Consider the following 26,027-nt stretch of genomic DNA (forward strand, 5'->3'; position numbering starts at 1 on the left):
GGACTTGTCACCTATAAGTGACAGAAAACAATTTCAAGGGCATACTCATGATGTGAACAGAAGTCAATATGATCTGATTGTCTCCCAATGAAATGCATGTGAAGTCCATACTAATTAGCTTGTAAATCAGACTAATACTTGAGTTTATTTGGGTCAGAAAGACTACCTACTGTCAAGCAATCAAGTACTACCCCTTTAATTGCAATTTATTCCAACAACCACAATTTATTGATCCTAGCATACACTTATGCCACAGCAGTATCATTATTTGACTTTATTTTAACAGCTTCAAAAGGTTAGAAAGTTAGAAACCACTGTGAAAGAAACCATTAAAAAGTTGAGTTGCTGACATTGCTTTACACTCTGTGCCAAGCAATGTTCACTATATATGTGAAATTATTAAAAGGAGAAATAAAAAGGAACTTATATTCATTGGCACATCATATGAACTAGTGCTTTCTTGAACTGAATATTACTTAATAATCAAAAAACACATAGACAAAAACAAGGAGGATCAATATTTTGATTTGCATTTTACAGATAAGCTGCAGCTTGGAGACCTTAAGTACATTTGCCAGAACTATGATGTTAAAATATTAAAACCATCTTTCTGACTCCAAAGCACATGTTTAATTTCTTGCAGGATTTCTGGCACAATTTTTGCACATTGTTCTATGATATTGTGGTCAACCTGAAACACTCTAAGTGATATTGAGAAAGTGTAGAGACAGTTTATTCACATGAGTTTTGTACCCAGGATAGTCTTTAAAACACAAAACATCAATTATCTGATCAGTCAAGTGTTAGCCGTTATAAGGCAATTCTTGCTATTTATTTATTTATTTATTTAAACATTAGAATTGTGAAATTTTCACTTTGGAATTTACAGCTAATTAGACATGCATGGTAAAATAACTTTTGTAACATCAAATAATCTTTAGGAAATATTCATTGGATATAAAGTGTAGTTTAAAGTTTGGCATTTCTTCCTCTCTCCACCCCAATACTAAAAAGTCATCTGACTTAATTTTTAACAATTAAAAATTGTATATATTTAAATTATAGAGCTTGATTATTTGATATATGTGTATTCTGAAATATTCACCACAATCAAGCTGGGTAACTGCCCTCACCTCATATAGTTAGCATGTGCATGTGTGTGTGTTGAGAATGTGTGTTAAGATCTACCCTTTCAGCTAATTTCAAGTTTATTTTTTTCAAATATTTTATTTATTTATTTGACAGAGAGAGAGGGAATACAAGCAGGGGAGGCAGGAGAGGGAGAAGCAGGCTTCCTGTAGAGCAGGGAATTGGATGGGGCTCAATCCCTGGATGCTAGGATCATGACCTAAACTGAAGGCAGACGCTTAATAACTGAGCCACCCAGGCACCCCTAATTGCAAGTTTATAATACACTATTGTTATCTACAGTCACGTTGTTGTATATTAGATCTCCAAACGTTATTCAGATTGCATAATGAAAACTGTGTATCCCTGGACCAGCATCTCCCATATTCCACACCCTGATAATGACCCTTCTATTCACCATCTCTATGAATTTTTTACTCTATGCAGTACTCGTCTTTCTGTATCTAGCTTATTTCACTGAGCTATTGTCATCAGATTCATCATGTTGTCACAAATAGAAAGATTTCCTCCTTTTTTAAGGCTAATATTCCTGTGCGTGTCTGTTTGTGTGTGCTTGCGCACATCCACACGCATGTGTGTGTAATCATATTTTCTTTATCCATTCATCGGTAAACAGACATTTGGGAATGTAAATTGGCACAGCAATTATAGAAGACATTATGGAAGTTCCTCAAAAAAATGAACTACTTTATGATCCAGCAATCCAACTTCTGGATATATATCCAGAGTATTTGCAATCAGTATCTTGAAGAAATATCTGTATTATTGACAAGCAAAAATAGGGAAACAACTTAAATTGTTACTCAGTGGATGAATGGATAAAGTGTGTAATTTTATACATACATTCTGAGTAGGCCTGAGTTGGCTGATTACCTATCAAAATTCTTTATTCACCCTCTGTAAATCCTTAACTAGATTTAAGCCAGACATAGTCTAGTCTACAGGAAGGGACTGAAAGGTGGAAGTCCTAAATTTCTTCTTTGTATCATCCAGTGTAGGTCTGTATTTAATGCTTCCAGTTTAGTCACTTTCATAAAATTTTATTCATAGAATAAATAAACCAATAAATTGTGAAATGTTAATGAAATCAGAAATCACAGATCTAGTCCAATGTCCTCATTTTTGCAGGTGAAGAAATGGAGAATCAAAGAAGTAAAGGACCTGTCTCAAAGTGACACTGCTAGTAAGTAATGTCTTGTAGATCTAGAATCAGATCTCAGACTGTTTGACCTGGATTCTAACCATTGCAGAATGATTTCTCATTTTAGACACAATGTTGAAAACTCTGAGTAAAACTGTTTCTCTCCTTGTTTAGACCACACCTGGTCAGTGGCATTAGTTACATGCCACCTGTGTCAACTCTGTCACACCTTCAGAAGATACTTAAAAAGTGAGGTATTGATGTTCTTTTTAAAGAAGAGACAGTGTAGCTCGTGAGATGGTATAGCAAAAGAAAAAACTGGAATTCATCCTAAGACTTTCCATGCCCAAAGTGCTTAATATAAAACTTCCAATTGAATCTTCACAAATATATTGTAATAGAGATGGTTTTATCCCTATTTTAGAAATAAACTAAGGCTCTAATGCAGTTGATAGTTTGCTCAAGTACATAGAGCTGTTCAATGTCATAGCTAATTTCAAATCTTAATCTCTCTGACTTTAAAGATGCCCACTCTTGCACTATACAATTCTGTATTTAAGCAGAAAACAAATAAAGGCACTGATCAATACAAATAGTACATAATCCCAAGCTAGTATGATATAACCAGTTGTATAATATACTGCATAGTTCAGGGTGCTCACAGAAAATTAAATAGTGCAAGAACAGCTGGGGTTGACACTGCAGAAAGATTGAGATGCTCTTACTACAGACTCCCACCTAGCAATGCTTTGAAAGCTTGCTGCTATAAAGACATTATATATAACGATATTTGTGAATGAGTAGGAAAATACTGGCAACACATATATAATGACACTACTGGTGGAGATTGATAACTTGTCAAGATACAGTGGAATGTGGGTTTCAAAGAGGGAAGGTTTACTTTAGCTGTTGGGATATGAAAGAATTGCTGACCAAAGCACATGGATTTTGAGCTGGATGGGGTGTAGACATGTGGAGTTGGATAAAATCATTTTCCTCCAAGAGAAGAATATGAGAAGCACGGAGGTGCAAATAAGTAGTGACATTTGGCAATAGGGTATAAGCTAAAATCATAGAAAATGATAAGGAAGACAGAGACGTTAGGACTGAGATTCATTGGTGGAAGTCTTTGAAGCCTGGCTTTTAAAAATATATTTTACTATATATGCCATAAGTAGTCATTGAAGGTATTGGACTTGTTATTATTTTTGTTTGTTTGTATAATCAGAGGTCTATCTTGGGGAAAAATTGTGAGAGCCTTATGATGGATAGACTACATGGGTGAAAAATTAGAAGTGAGCAGACCAAATAGGGGGTGTGAAAATATGAGGGTGAATATCCATACTTACTGTTCAACTGTTAAAGATAATAAGACATCGCCCTTCCCTGGTAGCTATAATCATTCAGATTTCTATAGTAACTTTGAAGGGGAAGTGTTACTGATTATACCATATCTTCAGGCAGTTTTCCCTCAAAGAAACAAAAATCCGCAGATTCAATATTCATTTTCCTCCCAATTGCCCTTTTTCTTGATATTTGTTGAATGAATAAATAGGTCCCTTTTCAATCTACATATCTACCTTGAAAATTCCCATCATGTAAGGGAGAATATAGATGTCATGAGAGGTTTTTTTTTTTTTCGATTTCTTTATTATTATTATCATTATTATCGTCATTATCATCATCATGATGATCCTGGAACCCTAACTCTTCCTAGAGGAGTCTTTCTCAGTGAAAATGTTTCCCTGTGCTTTGAGGATCCCTGTTTACCTAAAATTTTCAATCAGTAAATTGTACTGATTGTTTACAGCAATCAGTAAATAGATTCCTGTTTACCTAAAATTTGTACTTCAGATGAAGGAAGGGGAAAAATAAGGGATACTTGTCTATCTCCTGAGTAGTATAAACAAAATGTTATCCTAAAGCATTTTTCAGGGATAACAAAAGCAACAACAATGAAAAAACCTCTATGCAAATTTCGAATCCTTTAGCTTCTTGAAGGTCAACTGCTTGGTTTTAACACAGGAACTGAGAGGAAACAGTCCTGAAAGCTCTCTGCCCTTGCACTGAATAAACAACACAGGACAACTCCTGCTCTTAATGAGGATTCCACTTTAAACCTACACCACTGACCTAATTTTAGAACCTTTCTTCTTCCAGGAATCATATGCATCCCTAAATGAAACTGAACAGTACCGTCCCAATAGCCTGCTGCTTCCTAACTATGATCTCTCAAGTAAAGGCAGTTGCCCTCTGAACAATTTGTTTTCTTTTTGCTCAGTTGATTTCACACCCATGAAACTTTTTTCAGACATTTTATTCTTTCTCATATGACACTGTTGACCCTGGGTCCTCTTTAAGAGTGTGCTTCTTTGAATTTGTATTAATTTGCCTATAATCAATATTTCTGCTGAATGTATCCCCTTTATATTGTCTCTCTCTTCGACTTTCTTAGAGAGAACACATATATTTTTATCTTATCCAAATATGGGCTAACTCTCTCAAAGACAATGCCTTTGCCAGTAAAGATATTTTTGCCAAACTGATACATATTAACATTTCTATACTTCTAAGAAAACACACTTTGATGTAGGGACTATTCAAGTAAAATAAATATCTACATATCTATGTATCTATATATGGTTTGACATTTTGTTTAGCTGGGTATTTGTAACGAAAAGATGACTTAAAGGAGTTTTGGGTGAGAAAGGAACATAGTACTCCACCTTCCTCTAGAGACATAAGAAAGTCAGTATAGGTCAGCCTTGTGAGGGTTTGTATGAGCACAGAATATCCAGAGCGCTGTGTCTGACACACAGGAAAATTATCTGTTGAGTGAATATGTGCATTATTGGCTTGTAACTGGCAGTCCTTTTGTCTGTTTCTTTGTCTATTTGTGAAAGTAGTCTAGCAGATCAGTTAAAGATTGCATTGGTATGGCTAGAAATCTAGAATTAGAATTGAGGCAGCTGTCTCAAGAATCAACCCTTTGTTTGCTTGAATGTCATTCATTAGCCAAAAAAGTGAGTTTGTGCAGAGACTCAACTGTCTCAGTTGAGTAGCCAATGGTGCTGAGAACTGGCAAGAAATGTGGTATTCTTGGCATTGTTTCCGGATTATAACTATGGTAATGCTAGCAAGACCTAGTGGCATTCCATTTACAGTTTCTTTTTTATATACATTCCAGATTGGTCTTTGGGTTTAAAGAAAATAGAGTGAGCTTCATAAGATAGAGATGAAATTTACTTCATGGATTTTATTATCTGATGCAAATAAATGAAGGAAAGCATTTGTTTTGTTTCCCAAGAGGATACATTAATAAATTCTATAGAACTATGTAAATTTTAAAGAAAAAAAGGATTGTCAAAAACATTTTTTAACATAAAAAATATCATTATATTATGGGAGGTTGTTTGGCACAGAGATAAAGGCTACAGATTCTGGGGAAAATTAGTATGTGTAAAATAATGGATGTCACCATTTATTATTTGTATCACCTTGGAGAGGTTTTCAGACATTTCTGTGCTTCATTTTCTTCCACTTTAAAAGCGTGTACTTCATAGAGTTATTCTAAGTATTAAATAAGTTAATGCATGTAAAGTTTCTAACACATAAGCAAAAGTAAGCTTTTGTTTTGAGTATTATTAAAGTTTGCTTAGTATGATATTAATTACATTTGAAATTTTTGGTTTCTTGAACTTCCTAAATTATAATGGAAAAGAAATAAATTATGAATCCATATATGAAGACTTTTTTTTATATTTAAGTTTGCAAGAGCACAAATTCTATATGTTAAAATGTTATTAGTTTGCTTAGTGCATATTCATTTCAACTCTGCCTCATATTTTCCACATAAATTTCCTACTCAAATGCATAGTAAGTTGATAGATATTATTCTTTGGCACAAGTCTAAATCTACTTAGAATGTGACATTAAGAAAAGTAAGACTACTGCTTTGGTAATTTATCTATATCTATAAACGTATAAATTCATATATCTATTTCTATTTCTAACCCTAAATTTTTCAAGATCTTGTCATTAAATTTTATTTGGAACTTATAGTGAAATGCCTACACATATAATCTGATATTGTGGAGGAAATTATGTTTTACAAATTGACATTTATTAAATCGACTTAAATAATTTTAATATAATACTTCTGCCCTACACATGCCCACATTTAATAAACCAAATTTGGACCACTAAGTTTTGAAACTATAAAATCGAAAAGAAAATATCGTTTATTAAAAGGAGTTCTATATTCTAGCAAATTTCACGATATGCCTATTTTTGCCAGTGTCACACTTTGAAGCCAATTTACCTAGTCTGCTTTATCAAATGGCTTCCTAACTGTTCTTAAATATAGATCCTTGCTACTCAGAATCTCCCAAGCAGTTTGTTATTTCTTCGTTGCAAATCTGGAAATATCTCATCTCTGTGTCTCTACAGGATGGCTTCCATAGAGAAGGAGATTCCAAAGCACCAACTGTTCTTTTCAGTCTCCTTCTTTTTTTTTTTTTCTCCAAAAGAAAGAAAAATCTTTTTTATTTTTTATTTTTTTTTCCAATTTATTTATTTTCAGAAAAACAGTATTCATTATTTTTTCACCACACCCAGTGCTCCATGCAAGCTGTGCCCTCTATAATACCCACCACCTGGTACCCCCAACCTCCCACCCCCCCGCCACTTCAAACCCCTCAGATTGTTTTTCAGAGTCCATAGTCTCTCATGGTTCACCTCCCCTTCCAATTTACCCAAAAGCACATACCCTCCCCAATGTCCATAACCCTACCCCCCTTCTCCCAACCCCCCCTCCCCCCAGCAACCCACAGTTTGTTTCATGAGATTAAGAGTCACTTATGGTTTGTCTCCCTCCCTATCCCATCTTGTTTCATGGATTCTTCTCCTACCCACTTAAGCCCCCATGTTGCATCACCACTTCCTCATATCAGGGAGATCATATGATAGTTGTCTTTCTCCTTCTAATGCTACTTCCTTGATTTCATTGTTGGGATTGGACTCCCCTCCCATGATGCTTAGTGTCTTATTTCAAATACTGCTCTTATCAACAACTGTGCTATCGTTATCTGCGAACTCTGTTTTGGCCAGCTGCTAATGAAAACAACACTCTCTTTTATTGTTTGTTTTAGCTTTGCGCAGTGGCAGTATAGTAGCCAATGAGGTTTATCCGAGGCACGATTATTGCTAATTAAAATTTTGTTTTATTTCTTTTATTGTTTTCTTCATTGTGATTTTGTTTACTCATTCATCATCTAGAACACATATAAAGATTGCCAGGATCTATTTTTTCTTAACTGTGGGTGCACCCGTGGCCAAGGACCCCAGTTCTTCTGTTAAATTCTTGCTTGTGACTGAATTCTAGCAGGGGGAACATAGGCTAAGCTGTATGTTCTACTTACTGGTCCATGCAAACTTTCCATGCTTGATTCTCCTTGTTTTTCCCCCTCCAATAAGGACTCTGGGAGCCATATGAAATCAAAAAGCATGTACAAAAATTATAAAAATCAAAAAGCACATAAAACCAAAAGGCATAAAAAAGTAAAAACACTTTTGCTTTTTGTTTCATTTTTCTGACCATTTACTAATCTCCTTCCATCCACACTCTGGGATTCAGCCTTGACTTTCACTTATTTTTGGCTTAATGTTGGCTAGAATTCTATTATATCCAGTGAACATCACCAATACTAATTTTAGTTATGGACATACACAGAGTGGATAATGCCCCACTAACCTTATGCTGAGGGTTGCATTTGTTTATTTGAGCTTAACTGTTTATATTTTTGTGCAGTTTTTTATATATACTTTTGAGAAAGTTAGTTTGCTAGGAAGAGGGATCTAAACAATAATAAGCTCAAAAATTTTAAGTGACACTTTAGGGGCACCTGGGTGGCTCAGTGGATTAAGGCCTCTGCCTTCGGCTCGGGTCATGATCCTAGGGTTCTGGGATCGAGCCCCGCGTCGGGCTCTCTGCTCCGCAGGGAACCTGCTTTCTCCCCTCTCTCTCTCTCTGCCTGCCTCTCTGCCTACTTGTGATTTCTCTCTGTCAAATAAATAAAATCTAAAAAAAAAAAAAAAAAAAAAGTGACACTTTAACCAAATTGAGGCATGCAAAGTGAGACTATTGGAAAGCAAAGGAACATTGAAATAAAAGTATTTGTGTGAGTAATTCAAAGAAGTTCCAGGTTCCTGGAAAAAGAGAAGTAATACTAGATAAGTTTTGTTTAAAAAAAAAAAAAAAGGAAAGAAAAAGAAAGTTTGAAAACATTTTATTCATAGGATGAGGAGGGTTTTAAAATTTGACTCAATGTATAGGTATATTGGCATATTAGAACCTCTTTTCATAGTTTTTGTTAACTGTAATGAACAAATTCCAGATTTTCTCCAATCTTTAGTTTACACTTATTTTTGTGTATAGTACTCATCTTTAGCACCTTGCCCTCCAAAACATACTATTTTGTGTGTGTGTATTGACCATATTTTCTCACCATATAAACTGTTCTGGTTAGAAATCCAGTATTTCATTTTTTATATGCTAAAGATGAAAATGAGGCAGACCTGGGTCAACTTTGACATGATTTCTGTAACATTTGGTATAAAGAGGGATATTTTTTGTAGTAACAGAAAATATAAATATCTTGTATTTAATTGCAGTAGTTCAAATGATGAGAAGGTAGAAAGGCTCATTCAAGTGCCCAGATACAAGAGCTGATTACACGGTGTTTTGTGTTTTGTTTTGGTGCAAATTCATGTTCAGAGACAGAGATTTGCCTTTGCCAATAATATTTAACACAGGTTCCTGCAGGAATGTCACATGCCAATAGCATGAAGGATAATGTTTCTTCATAAGCCAATAAGGATATAAAATACTCCATCCTAGTGTTAGATTAATCACACCGTTTTTCCAGGCAAGGAGAAATGAAGCAATAAAGTCCAGATTAATTGAGGCACACCTTTATGTGAGTGGTACTCAGAAGAGGTGGCCAAACCACTTGGTAATTGACATCCGGCTACAAGGGCAAAGGTAAAATACCCTGTTACTGGAGCATGTTTCTAGGGAACAACAGCAAGACAGTAGTGTTGACAGGCAAGATCTTCATGGGGCCCCTGGACAGCTTTCACCACTGCTTGTAAAAGAGTCTCCTACACTGTGGTAGGAACTAATTGCCCTACAGTCTTCATAGAGCCATTTTAGATCAGCAAAGTTTAGCTTTGCCCGCACTGAACATTCTTGAGTTTTCCTCACAAAATCCATGATTATAGTCAAAATGTCCCCTTACTATAAATGCTTCTTCCTGATTTTATTGCTAAACCCCCAGCTGAGCTACTGAGTTCTTATTGGTGAGAACAGATAAGATGATGACATCCTGACTCAATTTACTTCATTTTTATATCAAAACAGCCTAACTTCTAAAAACAACATTTTTTGGTCTTTGTCATATATAAGTGGATTTGAAATCAGATCAAACCAATAAATAACACACAACAGTCCCAGAGACTTTGAGAGAGGAAACCTAAATTATGCAAGGGAAGGATTCAGACATTTATAACAGAGTTATGCTTCTTGCTATGATTTATTAGGAATAGCAAACTATTTCAGAGTAAACTTGACATAAAGAATGTAGAATTCCTATGGCAAATGAAATTCCATTGACCTAAGGGCAGACCGAATTGGAAGATAAATGATTTTAGCGAAGTCTTTGCTGGGATTGAGTAATTTTCCTAGGTATCCTAGTGCATGCCATGGAAATGGCAAACCTTAATTAGGTAGACTAATATCCCTTCCTAAACTGTACCTTTTCTAATAGAAGTAAATATTATCTCTCTTCCAGCCTCTCCAAATTCCCACAACCTTCAAAAATGAAATTAGAAAACAGCAGATTCCACTTCAACCGGGCAGCCAATTAAACGGCCAGGGGTGTTTGTTTCTGTGTCCTTTGCAGAAACAATTGTATCATTAAATCGCTGAAATTGTGGTGTCAGCAGGAAATAGAGCAAATAGCTGCCAAAGGGAGAAAAAATATGAACAATACAGCTACTTTGATGTCTTCCTGCCCTCCTTTCCAGTGTCTGTTGCTGAACAAGCTACAAACAAAATGTGAGGAGCAAAGGCTTATGCGTGGGCCTCGGTGGTTGCAGCCTGCCTGGCTGGGAGGCTTGCTCACTGGTTCCGCTCCCACCTGACCCCTTACGCAGACCGCACTAACTGATCCATGTTTCAAAACGCAACTCCCACTGCCCTGCCTCTGTTCCTCTCCAATTACTGATCACTCGTGGACTTTACTCTCTCATCTTCTTTAAAAGAAAAAATCATTCTTTTATTCATTCAACAATTTCCTATGTTGTGCTAGTTAAGGATGTATCTGTGAACAAAATAGGCAAAATCGTGCCTTTAGGAAGATTATTTGGAGGTAGTAAAAACACAATAAAGTGTATACAGCATACATAAATCTGCAATTCTACAGTTAGGTCAGGGAAAAGAGTTGGACTACCGTTTTTAATCAGGTAGTGAGAAGTTTGGGGAAAGGTGTTTCATGCTATCCTCAGAGGCTCATGGCATAGTGGTTAGTAAACTATACTCTTCTTACCAGACTGGTAGGGTTCTTTTTTTTTTTTTTTTTTAACATTTTTATTTATTTGACAGAGAGAGATAGATCACAAGTAGGCAGAGAGGCAGGCAGAGAGAGGAAGGGAAGCAGGCTCCCCGCTGAGCAGAGAGCCCGATGCGGGGCTCGATCCCAGGACCCTGGGATCATGACCTGAGCTGAAGGCAGAGGCTTTAACCCACTGAGCCACCCAGGCGCCCCCAGAGTGGTAGGGTTCTTAATCCATCCAGCTCTGTCACCTATTACTTGTATAACTTGAGAAACTTACTTTATTTCTCCGGGTTTCAGTTTCCCCATCTCTAAAGTGAGGACCATGTTAATACCTATTGAATCATACTGTATATCAAGGATTTATAAGAAGTAGAACATGTTACACAGTGTACATAGCAAGAACATAGCAAATAAGATGTAAATTCGCTCCTTGTTATGTGCTGAGAAGAGTATACACCTCATTTTAGAGACATCTGTGTGTGAAAACTCAATGATATTTCTTTCCTCCTTGCTAATCTGAACCTCAGCTGTATGACCAGGAAAATTAAGATAATTCCTACCATTTAGGGGCATTGTCAGGATAATAAGAAGGTTCATATTTTATATTCATAGCGGATCCTTATAAATACCATGCTCTCTTTTCTTCTAGACTTGTTAAAATGCTTTGACATCTTCTTGTATTATCTCAGCTAGTGAAAATTACTCATGGTATTTATTACATACTAGCTTATGCTGTCTTGGATTTCCTCCCTTCTAAAACATCATGGATAATTAGGAGCACACTGTTGTTTTAATAGAGCTATTGAAGGGCAGAAAAGAAACTCTCCCACATTAAAATACACCTATCAATTATATGATGTCCCCTGATGTTAAAGTGATTTAAATATGAAAAAAAAAGTAAAGTCAGAATCAAGGAAATGTGTGTTATTTTATGTTTATGTCTAATTGCTGCTACTGTGTGATTAACTACTCAGGAACTCTATAATTCTTTGTATCCTTCCCCTTGCTTAACCAATGCCTTGCACAATAAAAGAACTCAATGAGTATTTCCTAGATGACTGAATGGTTGACTGCATAATTCCCCACACAAACAAATTGATTTAAGGTTATCCATGTCCATTGAAAGTGGATCTTGGTCTTTCAAGTAGGGGGTATTTCTTAATTCAAAACTGCCTAGAGACCAAAAGTACATAGTAAGGAAATTTTTTAAAAGCAATATGCTTTAAGAGCATTTAAATGTTTATTTCTGTTGATCTTATGGTTGGTTGGGACTCCTTTTGATCATAAGTTGGAGAAACTCGATCGGACTAACGTTAGTAATAAAGCAGGGGTGGTTTCCATAAACAGGCAGGGTTCTAGAAGCAGCGTAGAGAAATTAAGAGCAGGGATGCAGTGCAACTCGGGTTATTCCAATTCGGACACCCTTTGCTTTTGCGTCCTCTCTTGCTGCTAACGAACCACTCCTAGCTGAGGGGCATCAGACAGTCTGCAGCAGGCATACAGACAAAACACGGAGCTGATTCTGCTCTGCATTGTCAGATTCTCAGCTGGAAGACTTCAACAGCAGAGGATAATTCAAATAGTTAGGGGCTGGCGCCTCTTCTTTAAACCTTCATGGACAGCCTCCTTCAGGATGGTCAGGCTGCTGCTAATAGTCTTCTCAAGGCCCTTCCAGCTTCTTTCACTGCTGCATAGAAAGCCAATACCACATGGTTTAGATTTTCATTGTGACAGCGCTATTTTCTTCTATATTAATGTGTGTGTGTTACCAGTTAGTGTTTGGTCAGAGAAGCAGAATCATTATCATGCTATGGAATAAGGGATTTATTGCAGGGATCTTAAGGAATTATGGGAGCTGATGGGGACATTTCCACTAGGCTGTTGCCTCTGTATCTGACATTGAGTTGCTGTAAGTTGGTTGGGTTATTAGTTAGGTGACTGTGAAGTGGAAGAGACAAGAACAAACCAGGACTCATGAAAGTGAGCTGGAACTCCTTTCTGTCTCTCACCACCACCAATGCTGATGGTGCAGAAGACCTGTAGAAGAAGTAAGCAAACTTCATCAAAGAGCCACATGTACCTTTAACCCCAACTCAGAGAAGCTGGAGGAGGGGAATCAGTGGAAGCTCCAGGACTTGCCTGCCTCGGTGCTGCCCTGTTCTGGTAAGGGAAGTCAGCAGGCTGGGGCAGGTACAAGCTGCCCCAGAGCCTGACATCTTACCCCCACCTTTAAGGAGAAGAATATCTATCACTTCTCTATTTGCCCAATCATGTACAAATTTCTCTTGTGGCCTAACTGGAAACCATTGCTGGATGGGAAAAATTCTCTTCTACGATTCAAGACTCTTTTGGCTGGTCTAAGAATTAAACTGACATGAGGTAGATTAGCAAGAGGACATCAAATTTAATTACACAAGTCTTTCATAGTATGAGGCCCACAGGAAGTCAGGCAACTGAGGCTTTTAGGCCAACAGAGCTAAAGAGAAGTGGGTAGGTACCTGGGACTTCTAAGAGAAGGGAAACAATTCACAGGAAGTTTTGGTAAACTAATGTCTGTTGGGCCATACAGAAACAATGGGACATAGGGAGGAATTTTAACAGATTTTGCTAGGTCTCTCCCTGTTCATATTACGCTGCAGTTATCTGTGATGATAACTCTCTTTCTGGAATAACTCCTTTATTTAGATTCATTGTTAGGGGGAAGATCAAAGGTTCTTTCTGAGTCTTATGTTTCTTAAAAATAATCATCCTAATGTAATCCACATACCAAAGAAAGACATTTTGAAGTGCATTTTGTTCCCCCACACCATACAAGGGATAAAATTATGGGAAACGGTCCCAGCTCTTCTAAGTTGATGCAATAAAAGGTATCCCAAGCAATGTGTATCAAAAACCTTGATAACATTTATTTCCATTGACCATATGATAAGCTATTGAAGCTATAGAAACCCAATCTAGACAAATGAACAAAACAAAACCCGATTGTTTTAAAGAGGTTTCTGAGGACTTCCATCTATCTGACATTTTGACTAACAAAGTTGAAAGAGAATGGGGTATAAAACAAAAAGGAGCTGTCTTCTGCTTTTTAAGTTCTAAGAAGTTGAACGTCTATCTTCATATTACCTCTCTCCCTATTGTGATTAAGTAATAATTCATTTTCTGTGTAGCAGTGAATTTTTCCTTATACTTAGACCAGAACTTATAGAACAAGTAATCAGGTTTTTTCAAGCATGACATTTTAAAGGCTTTCCTCTAGCAAGTCATTCCAAGTCACATAGGAAAATTCTCTTGACAGTAGCTATGTTGACTTGATTCTAAGACTTAAAGAGGCCTTATATAAGATAATTTTTCTTCTTCTCTACACACTTGTCTAAATCACTAACAAGTTTCTCTGGGCAGAGAAAAGTTCATATAGGTATGTGTGTTTGTGTATATGTATATCTGTGTGTGATGCAAATTTTATTTTATTTTTATTTTCTTAAAGATTTTATTTATTTATTTGAGAGAGAGCACAAGCAGGGGGAGGGGTAGAGGGAGAAGCAGACTCCCTGCTGAGCAAGGAACCTCATGCAGGGCTCCATTGTAGTACCCCAGAATCATGAACTAAGCTGAAGGCAGATGCTTAACCCACTGAGTCACCCAGGCACCCCTTGTGTGATGTACATTTTTAAAAATGAGATTCTTTCACTCTCAAATCTTGAAAAAATTTGTAAAAGTCTTCTCTTACTTCTCTTCTTCCCTACACCTCTCTGTTTTTTAGTTTTAGCAAATATCAGGTGTAATTCAATAGTATTCATCAAGAATACACAAAAAATGAGAAGTTTGTCTTTGAGTTTGTCTCAGTAACTATTAAGATAGTGTTCTGGAATGGTTCCAGGCCACTGATTAAAATGTTTGGCTCTCAGTATTTCTTAGGATTTCTAATGTATGATTGTTTTTGGTTTTTTTTTGTTTGTTTGTTTTGTTTTTGTTTTTCCCCCTAGTCTGTGTAGGACCAACTAAATAAAGTATTTCTTTTGCTGAGGTTTTTTTTGTTTGTTTGTTTTTTTGTTTTGTTGTTGTTGTTGTTGTTGTTTTAAAAGATTTTATTTAATTGGAGAGAGAGGGAGGGAGAGAGCAGGGGAAGGGCAGAAGAAGAGGCAAGAGAGAATCTGAAGCAGATTTGTGCTGATATGGAGCCCAGTGTAGGGCATGATGTCACCACCACGAGATCATGACCTGACCTGAAACCAAGAGCCAGACGCTTAATGCACTAAGTCACCAGGTGCCCCTAGGGTGGTTTTGCTTATGTAGGAAACCGTAGAGGTCCTTTACATTTCTTGTCCATCTTAACCTAGTGGCAGGGAATTTTTATAATCAACATTTCAGAAATTATGGCAACAGTGTAACGTGTTCCTTGTGGCAAGGACTTGAGTCATTCTTCCAAAAGATATCAGAGTGGGGCTGGGTGTTTTCAGGAGCTCTGAGACCATCACACCAGTCATCATAACAGGGTCTCTTGACAAGGTTGGTATTGGTTTGAGCCCTAGATGGTGATATATTGACATGAAGAACAGGAAAAAGATTGATCACTTCCTTGTATATCTTTTCTCAGGAGGTTTGGAAAGGGGAAAATTAGTCTCAAATAATATACATTGTAAATCTCCTAAGGTTTTGCCAGTGGAAAGTTTTCCTCTCCTTAGAGCTTTAAGATATGCTTTAATACATAGTCACCTTATGCCAGAACTCTAGATTTTGTTATATTTGCCCAGCAAGTGGTCTTTGAACCCATTGTCATGATATAGAATATTCCAGAGATTAGTGCAAAACTGGGAATTAATTTCATTAAATCTACCTAGTACATAAATTTAAGACCTCAAAATGACTACAGTTATTACAAACAATTAAGATATGATAGAGAATATAATGCAAACATGTGAATATTTTATAAACATTTATCTCACAGCCATGACTTAGCTTACTGAGTGTTGAGTGATCTGGCTGTTTTCTTCAGATAAATCAACTTTCCTGATAATATTACTTTATTTTAGGAGAAAGAATCATGTTCATTCTTTAAAAACCCAAAAGTGTCTTTGATCTCATTCACCTACTGAGCTCTAAAAATTAGGTAATAGTAATATGTTATTATTAGATATATATATATATCTTAGTAATATTTATATAACATATGCAATGTATGTAACATATACATATGAGCATGTCTGTTTGTTTTCAGTGCCTACCGAATTGCCTAGGAGACAATCAGTAATTGACCAAACAAATTAAACATTCTCTATAACCATCACAAAACTCTGAACATAAGTTTGTCAGTTGTGCAGATATTTCACACCAGAGTGCTTATTGTTTTGAACTCCCATAACTATATTGTATTCTAAAGAAATTTTAGATTTTAAGGAATGGACATTGCATTATAGATCTCATTTATTGATATTCTAGTTATAACCTTAAATGGGAAATTGGTCTGAATATTTTAAAATAAAAAGCAACTTAATATAGACCGCATATTTCCATTTACAAATGGAAATATATACATATAAATAATACATATATACATATATATAAATGAAAATGATTTTCATTGGTAAATTTTCAAATGATTTTCTTCTTCATACATTTCTACATTTCCTAAAGTTTCAAAAGTTGTTGTGTTTTACTTTATAATTAGTTTGCTAATAAAACCAAATGCGAGACAACTAGAAAATAAAAAGTAGGTGGGAAGTGAGTTTTGAATTCTATTAAAGAATGGATATAAACAAAGCCAGCCTGAGCTGAAGTAGTTTCAGTGACATGAAGTTGTATCTGTAATGATTAGTATTTAAGTCAATAATTGGAAATTTGGGCTCTACAAAGAAACTTATTTCTTTAATACCAGGACCTCAATACTATGGTTGAAAACTGGTTTTCTAAAAGACAAATATTGAGATCTGAAACAGCATCAACCCATCTATAGCATACCATTGGGAATTTTCCTCTGAAATTTTACAATAATAACAAAAATTCAACTTTTGGAATTTGGCTTTATTAACGTATTTAATACTATCCCATATATTTTCATTATTTTATTTCAAAACTCCCTATTGTGAGGGTACTTTGAACTTTGTTTAATTAATAAATCAATTTATTTACAAATAGTTCATCAAATAAATGCCTTACAAATGTAAGTATAATCAGATTTCTAAATTGCCAACTTAGCCTACAGAGCCTTCACCTTGGACATCAGCATTTTACAGAATTACTTGCAGCTTTTTATTAAGGAACACAAAAATTGCTGAATCTAGCTGACAGGTTTCCTTATTTGGACTAAGATTTTTGAAAATTTTCCAGTCTTGGGGCACCTGGGTGGCTCAGTGGGTTAAGCCACTGCCTTCGGCTCAGGTCATGATCTCAGGGTCCTGGGAGGAGTCCCATATCGGGCTCTCTGCTCAGCAGGGAGCCTGCTTCCTCCTCTCTCTCTCTGCCTGCCTCTCTGCCTACTTGTGATCTCTCTCTGTCAAATAAATAAATGAAATATTTAAAAAAAAAAATTTCCAGTCTAACATGGTAGATTGCTTTTTAGTTGTGCTTTTTGCTTTCGCTTAGAGAAATGAAGAAATTTAAAGAAAGAGAAGACAGATATCTACCCTAGAAGTAATCAGTGGATCAAAATCTAGGCTTGGATAAATTTTCTTTTTGAGTATTTTTTCTGATACCTTCTTCAATGTGAAGGCAGTTCCCATTTTTTGCTTAAAAAAACTATTACATAGTAGTTTGTAGATTTCATATTTGCTTTTTCCAGTTAATATCAAGAAAAATATATTTAATATTTTATGAGAGTGGTACGATATGTCAATAGTATATCTAATGATCAATTTTTTTATCCAGCTCAAATTCTTCCTTTAATCATTATTCTGAAAAATCAAGCAAGAGTTAACTAATTATTATTAAATGTGAGATTAATTTCATAGATTGAGAAAAATTTATTCAGCTTGGAGTTTTATTATTTGGTGTATTTTAAAAGGTAAGGATTTTTCAGGGTCTCATTACTTTTCCTTGAGTTTCTTATAATAAAGTTTTCAAAGTAGCAAAGAATTTAAGCAACATAAAAATAAATCAGAGGCATCGTTCAGCAGTTTGCAGTTCCCATTTATTGATACCTTTCTCTCTCTTTTGAAATAATGGTGTAAACCTAACTTAGTGTTGTTGATGAAGATAAGGTTAAAGACTGAATATAATATAAAAAATAACAAAGTAGCATGCATTTACTCCAAATTCATTTCCCAAAGTACAAAGACAAAAAATATGGCCAGAATAGAGATTTAAGTGCTGCATAAATGTAACATAAACTTTCTTTTTTGATTATCTAATGTGTATTATCCCTGCTTCTCAAAATGTGTCTGGGAGTATTACCAACAGCATTAGCATCACCTGGGAGTTTGTTAGAAATTCAGAATCTCCGACCCCACTCCAGACCTACTGAATCATACCCTGCATTTCAACAAGACCCTCAAGTGATTTGATGCATATTCAAGAGCATTGCTCTAGAACACCTGTTTTGTTTTTGGGGTTTTTTTGTTTTTTTTTTTTTTTTTCCCATTTTACACTGTCTAATATCCTGGGAACAAGGAAAGGGTGCCTATTTGGAATCTAGAGTCATTCTGGCCTAAGTAACTACTTTATCACATAATACCTAAATTACGTATCATTTAACTAAGTTGAGTCTCCTTCAAAAAAATGCATTGATAACAATACCCATTACAAAACATTGTTATGAACCTCATCTAATGACAAAAATGCATTTTGCATGTTAAGACTATAGATGTATTAGTATAATTTAAAATTCAGATTTGTCATTAAGTTAGATATTACACTGTCAAATTATTTCCAAGGTTTAGAGTAGACCACATGCAAATTTCTGATAGCAAATCTTGTAGGTGGTGCAGCATCAATATACTTCTAAAGCTTGAGGAACAAATGTTATGTTTTCAAAATCAAATAGTGGTCAGACAAAAAGTCATTGAGTGCTTCATTGAAGGCAAGGATTCCCAGAAAGGCTACCCTTGATCACAGAAAATTCTATTTCAGAAAATGTACTCCTTTAGGGAAAATATGGGGATCTTGGAGAGATGTTTATAAAGCCATTGGAGGAAATGGGATTATCCAACTGAAGAGTCTAATCAGTTTAATCAACCATAGAATCAGAGGAATGACACTGTCCCAACAGAAACTCTGCATATCCATTTAATAGTGCTAATATTAACAATAATAACAGCTTACCTATTTATTGGCCCAGCAGAAAAAAAATACCTTGTCTTTGAGTTTTTTCTTGCAATGAAGTCATACCCACTTAATTTTCATTGATTACTTTTTGCATTAAAAATGAATGGTATTTCCTAAACCTGACATGGTAAAAATCATTGCTTAAACTGCCAACAAGGAGACATTTTAAGAGATTTTAAAAATTACTGGTATTTGTTTGAATGTTTTTTTTTTTTGTTTTTGTTTTTTTCAACTAAGAGAAGTGGTTACCAGGGTATCTAGTAACTAGATATTTTTCTGATAAAGGATTGTGAATTGATAAAATCCCTTCGCGAATGCTGTCTACTCTCTTTAAAAAAGGGTCAATTTTCAGGTTTATGGGAGTGCTTTCATACTTCATATCTAAAATTACCTAAAAATACCTTCATACCTAAAATTCTAGGAAAGTGAGAGATGAGGCATTATAATTTACCAAGAACTCACTCTGTTAATAAAGAGATGTGAATCAATATATCTACCCATTTAAATGTTTCTAGTTCTGCTAACTTAATTCAGAGGAAAACAATCATCTTGTTTATTTTGAATTTCTCTTAAAAATTCATGCAAATACATTCTTAGGGCTATTATTTTTCCTTAGAGAATACATGTTCTTCTGATCTGATCCTCTAGATATAATCTTAAAATAAGTTTTTTGGTGATAGCTGCACTGGTCACCTACAAATGTGTTCTCTCTGCTTTTTGGTGAATAAAATTCATGTATGATATTCCTATATTTAAAAAAAAAAAAAAGAGGAGCACTCCAAGTCTGTAGGAATATATTATCTTTCACCAAACAAAATATAAGATCAAGGCTAAATAGCTACTAATTAAACTTAACAGTTATCATTATCAGTATTAAATTTCCCATTTTAAAGTATCTTATCCCTCTTAATTTCTGTCCCTCTGTCTCTGCCCAAATGCAGAAAGAACTGGAGTTTACATTAGATTTTTATTTTTAAAGGTTGTATTTATTTGACAGAGAGAGACACACAGCAGGAGAGGGAACACAAACAGGGGGAGTGGGACAAGGAGAAGCAGTCTTCCCAACAGGGAGCCCCATGTGGGGCTCGATCCCAGGACCCCAGGAGCATGACCTGAGCCTAAGGCAGATGCTTAATGATTGAGCCACCCAGGCGCCACTTTACATTAGATTTTAAGTGAATAGCTAAAATGCTCATTTTAAAGCAATAGATTGCTTAGGAGTGAAAACAACACTTTGATAGCTTACACAAGATTGTGAATTAGGTAGTTTGTTTTTGTTTTTTGATAGAATTGTCATCCTATTCATGGTTACTTCCATTATTGAACACTTCTTCACATCATAATGGTTTTTCCCAGGCCACCACTTTAAGGAGCACATACCAAAATTTTCCTGCAAATGCCCACCAGGGGAATCTCTTCCTGAGAGTATAGCACTTGGATTTCTTTATCTTTCCCAAGCCTAATTAGGTCTATTTCTCAGTCCTCTAAAGTGTACCATTTTTTACTGAGTCTGTTGGGTGAAATTTGAGATACCAAACCAAGTGAGAACAGTGTGCTGATTGATGTGTTCGTTGCCATCTTTCCTCATTTCAAATATATATGTGCTCTTTAACTATTTTCTGAATATTTTAACCTGAAGTGCATTCCTTAAAATGGGGATCACAAGTATAGTACATTGTAGTAGCTATAGTAGCAAAATTATAGACTAATGTTTGATGGTCAAAACTGATTTGGCATTTCTTTAATGAAAGCTCAATGGTAGACACAAATGAATAAGCTTGACTTGAGTATTTATTCTAAAATCATTGTTTATTCTAGGTTTGACAGATCGGTCTAGGACCATGGAGAAATTCTTACTTTATTTTTGAAATAGTACAATTTGAGTGTTAGCTTGTAACCTGACTCAGCCTGTAATGATGTAGTCCAGATATAGTTTATTTTATAACAAACTTCAGCTCTCATTTGCTGTCCCCTGGTTTTCATCACTTTTACTTTACAAGCAGTTAGGATGTGCCAACATGGCATTATTTTCTCATGCATAATCTTTTTTATGGGTCTGTCATGCATTAAACTGTCTGCAAGATGTTCATATTCATGGTTGTGAAGAGTACTTGCTGGTCCTTCACAAACTGATCAGATATGTAATGGGGTTCTGGTTTGAACTTGTTGGAAACAGTAATGTAATAATCCTCACACAGTTTGCTCAGAACATAAATTTTCCTCACTTCATCTTTTGATATGAAGGTATTTTGAATTCCTGGGACTTAGTCTTTACCATACTACCATTTCTGTCATTGTATTTAAGATTTCTGTTACATTAATATGCATCTCTAGCTGATAAATCTATCTTCTTGGTTTTCTTGACACATTTATTTCAAAGTTAAAACGTTTAAGAGAGCAAGGTGAATTAATCTTTAGGAAAATTTGGAATGTTTAACTTATGATATTGTGTAATGTTTTTGCAATGATCTTGTGAATGCCTTCAGAGTCAGCCATTTTATTCAGCGAGTTCTTTTTTTTAAAGATTTTATTTATTTATTTGACAGAGAGAGAGATCACAAGTAGGCAGAGAGGCAGGCAGAGAGAGAGGAGGAAGCAGGCTCCCTGCTGAGCAGAGAGCCCGATGTGGGGCTCGATCCCAGGACCCTGGGATCATGACCTGAGCCGAAAGCAGAGGCTTTAACCCACTGAGCCACCCAGGCACCCCTATTCAGCGAGTTCTTAATTCGATCTCTCTGCCTACTTGGGTGACAGTGTCAAACATAAATGTTCAGTTAGTAAATATCATCCCACCATTATTCCTTTTACATTATTTAATAAACAAGCAAATAAAATAGTTGCATCTGTTTAAATAAGGATTATGTCCCAGCCTACCTTCCCTCTACTGTTAAGCCCCTTCAAATTTCTCTGCATTGTTCTGATTTGAGGTGAAGTCTATACTCTGACAGTCTCCAACATTCTGTTTGGTCTTGTTCTTTTTTTTTTTTTTTTTTTTTTTAAAGATTTTATTTATTTATTTGAGAGAGAGAGACAGTGAGAGAGAGCATGAGCGAGGAGAAGGTCAGAGAGCGAAGCTGACTCCCCATGGAGCTGGGAGCCTGATGTGGGACTCGATCCCGGGACTCCAGGATCACGCCCTGAGCCGAAGGCAGTCGTCCAACCAACTGAGCCACCCAGGCGTCCCATGTTTGGTCTTGTTCTATCTCAGATATAATCCTATTTCTCTTGTCTTCCAAACCATGTTAAGCTTCTCTCAGTTTCTCTGATGGCCTGCCTTTCTTTCAGGTTCTTTGTAATTCTGTTTTGTTTGTTGTTATTGTTGACTGCTGTTGACCCCGCTGTTGACTCTGCTTTTGTGATTCAACCTTTCACTCAAACAATCTCCTCCGTAATCTTCATATTCCAGCTTAAATATTTTTGCCTCAGAGAGGTTTGTCTCTGCTTCTACAGATTCCATTACCATTTTCTGATATACACCTTTATTAACAGTTGTTGTTTTTTCTGTGGAGCAGTTATTATAATTAATCGATTGCTTAATGATTATTAGTGAAAACTCCATCAGTTAACTAAAGGTGCATGTGTGCTAAGGTCTTCTGTCTTGTATTCCACCTAATGTTTAAATTGTAGCCAATACTCTTTATGTATTTGCTGAGTGAATAGACAGATGGAAGAACCTGCAAATAGATGTTCTAAATAGCAGTTTCTAAGAAGCCGTAAAGAAATACATAATTTGTATTGTAACAATATTATTAAAGTAGAGGATCTCTGTGGGTTTAGGGTTGAATACCTTGGGTGATAGTAACCTGAGTTTCTGTGCTAATAAAAGAAATGTTACAATATCAAAAAATCCATGAGTTTCTGCATAAGGTGTCTACCAAGCACATGGCAATCCAGTCGTCTAAAAAAAATTGTTTTAACTTTTAAAGGGGAAACACAGCCAAGCTTTGCTAAATTCTTCATCCTTATATTAATAAGGCTTAGTGTGATTAAGAGAGAAGATTTTCAAGCTTATGTAGTCAGCTGTTTTTTCCTCAGCTGTAGGCGTTGCTGACTTAAGCAAGTTTGAGACATTATTTATCAATATTAAGTACAGAACTATTCAATTGCTAGTTCTTTATAATGCAATGTACATGTGTAACTGGAACCATTATTTATAATCGAAGCTGATTTTTTAGACATCCCATGCTAAATAGCTACATTGAGATGTAAATTATTCTGTAAAAAGTCAAGAGTTTAGAACATAAAGCAGAAATCCATACTATGTAAAGATTTTAGAATCTCAATTGACAAGCTACTTACTGATCCACTAAAATGTCAGATAATGCATTTAGGCATTTTTATTACAATTTCCAAGGGAAATGACATTTGGTGGCTAGAAATAATTCCCTGGAAAATATATCTTTTAGGTTAGCACTGATTGAACTGATTAGGTTGATAATACTGTGAATTAAATTATAGGAGGAAGGAAAAAATGTCACTGCCAAATATTTCATCTAGAATCCCTATCTTCATATCGTTTGTTATGGTTCTGAGTTTTTGAGCATTTTTAGCTCTCTGCATCATGATCTCTCTGTAAGTATCATTTATTGTTACAAAATAGTTATTACTATAGTAAAAATATTACCTAACAAATAGTAGATGAATGGGTATACTTCTCACTCAATGTATATATAAACACTTCTTCAAAAAGAAAAAAAACTTTAGTGGTGAAAACTGACTTTATGTTACGTGTGACTTTCTTTAAAAAAATAATTGAAAGAAAGAAGATTATTTGTCACAGTTCTTCAACTTGTTTCTTATTGCAAAAGGTAAAATCCAGAAATATTACAAATTAATTTGATAATTGAGCTTATAAATTATATTGAGTTTCTAGAGCACATCCACAAAAGCTGCCATCCACCTAGAGGAGTAGATAGTGCCTCATATATATTATACATTTTCAGGTGTACTTATTAGTTATGTGAACTTCAAATGCAAAATCTATAGTAGTAACAGACTATAGTTCCATACAGTCTGTATGAAATGATCACTAATCCATCCACAAAGGAGAAGGCTAAGTGCAATTGTTTGCAAGCTTGAAGACACAGAATCTGAAGGTAATTACAATTTTGGAGACGGATTAATAATGCAGTACAGCTTAGGTAGGCACTGTCTCGTGCCTATTCTTTTGAATCATCTCACAGTAGCTCATGCTGGTAGCTTGCCAACAGACACAATGTGGCTTGGCACCTTTATTTCTATTTTTTCTATAATGAATGATATCTTAAAAGTTGATCATATGATTCTAAAAAAGAAAAAAGAAGAGGAGGACGAGGAGAAGGGGGAAAGCAACATGTTTTTAGCCTGACCAGTAGGTTTCAGAAGTCTTCTTGCTGTGAACTCAGCTCTACTTGCAGATGGATGAGTAGAATCACCAGGACAGGCAGGTATTGCTAAACGCCTGACAAGTATACATTCTTTCCTGCTTTAAAATTTTATTTTGGGGAGGCAGCATTGTACCCAGTTAAAAATACCCCCCCCCATATTTTCATGCAGCTAGCTGTGGTCCTGGTACCAGTTCTAGTTTACCAGACTTGAGAGGGCAAATACTGAGTAGGGCTTCTGGGAAAGCTATTGATTTACTGAATAGAAGGGACTGACGAAGCAGTCAGGAACTGTTTGTTCTTGGTTATGCCCCCATCTCTCACTTCCTCACATACCGGATCACTCATGAGGTAGAGTAGTTGCATTGTGGTCTTAAGGATGAAAGCTACAAGTTAATGATACTCAAGCAAGATGCTTGATCTAGCTCAGATCTCTGGCGATTTTCTGAGCAAATTCTGATTATATAGATCTCTGGCGATTTTCTGAGCAAATTCTGATTATATATTCTGACTGCGTGTTATGTGAGAAAATTAGCCTTTTTTATTATTATACCGCTGTGGTGACTTAACAAAATGCAGTCACTTTAAATCCTCATAGATGCAGACATGAAAAATGGAAGAACCACAAGTATGCTATCATTTTGCAAAGGTCATCACTTATAAACAGACATCTATTCTATCAAATGATAGAACAAACTTTGCAAGTTTGATTTAGTTCACTCGGGGAAAATCAGTAGCAACTAAATGGGTCCTAGACATGTGAAATTACTAATGGGATAAGGTTTAGATAAAAGAGTGCATGAAAGAAGGCATTTTTATGCTATGACTCAAATGCCACATCTATATTGAAAAATTAGAAGAAGGAAGTTGGAATTTAGAATAAATTAGATGCAGAATAATAAAAATCATCTTTATACATATGTATCGTATGCATGAGCCAAAGGTGACTTTTGTCAGTTAAATAGCATAGTCAGAGGTTATGTATTGCCAAATTAAAGGCCACAGTAGGGCGATAGGGATTAGCTCCAAAAGGCGATTTTTTAAAAAAATTTTGTTTGCTTGTTTGTCTTTTTTTGCCTGTTACTTTAAACTTTATGTGAATAAGATGCCTAATTTAAAAGTCAGAAGGTTTTATACAAAAATCCAGATTTTTAATCTTCTCACAAAATATAAAAGATATAGCAACAGTAGCCCACTTTCCAGTAAAGTTCAACTGTAGCTAAGCAACTACTGAATGCTATTTTTAGTTTACTGTAATATCTTATATGACCTATTAAGCTGTCTTCTGATTCTGGCTCTGGCTCACTAGACTGTTTTACTCATTTTTTTGGCCTATGAAAGAATGAGAAATTAAAATATTTAAATAGTACAATCTGCAAAGTTTCATATTATCATTAAAAATAGAGAAGCTTATTCAAATCCAATTTTAAGTGACAGCACAAAAATCTAATTAATTGAATAAATTAGATAATATTGGCAAGAATAATCCCCTCAATTTTTTTT

General features: G+C 35.4%; 1 protein-coding gene and 1 pseudogene across 35 annotated transcripts in view; both read left to right on the top strand.

The window, feature by feature from the left end:
- PTPRD (protein tyrosine phosphatase receptor type D) overlaps window positions 1-26,027 on the top strand; it is a 2,250,073-nt gene that overhangs the window by 273,231 nt on the left and 1,950,815 nt on the right. For all 35 annotated transcript variants that reach the window (XM_044265686.1, XM_044265656.1, XM_044265663.1 and 32 more), the window contains exon 2: window positions 2,278-2,332. The gene's annotated coding sequence lies outside the window, so the exon portion shown is untranslated. The remainder of the gene's footprint in view (window positions 1-2,277; window positions 2,333-26,027) is intronic.
- LOC122917828 lies at window positions 7,439-7,592 on the top strand (annotated as a pseudogene).

This window comes from Neovison vison, chromosome 9 (assembly GCF_020171115.1).
Source record: "Neovison vison isolate M4711 chromosome 9, ASM_NN_V1, whole genome shotgun sequence".
In the NCBI taxonomy this organism is placed as follows: domain Eukaryota; kingdom Metazoa; phylum Chordata; class Mammalia; order Carnivora; family Mustelidae; genus Neogale; species Neogale vison.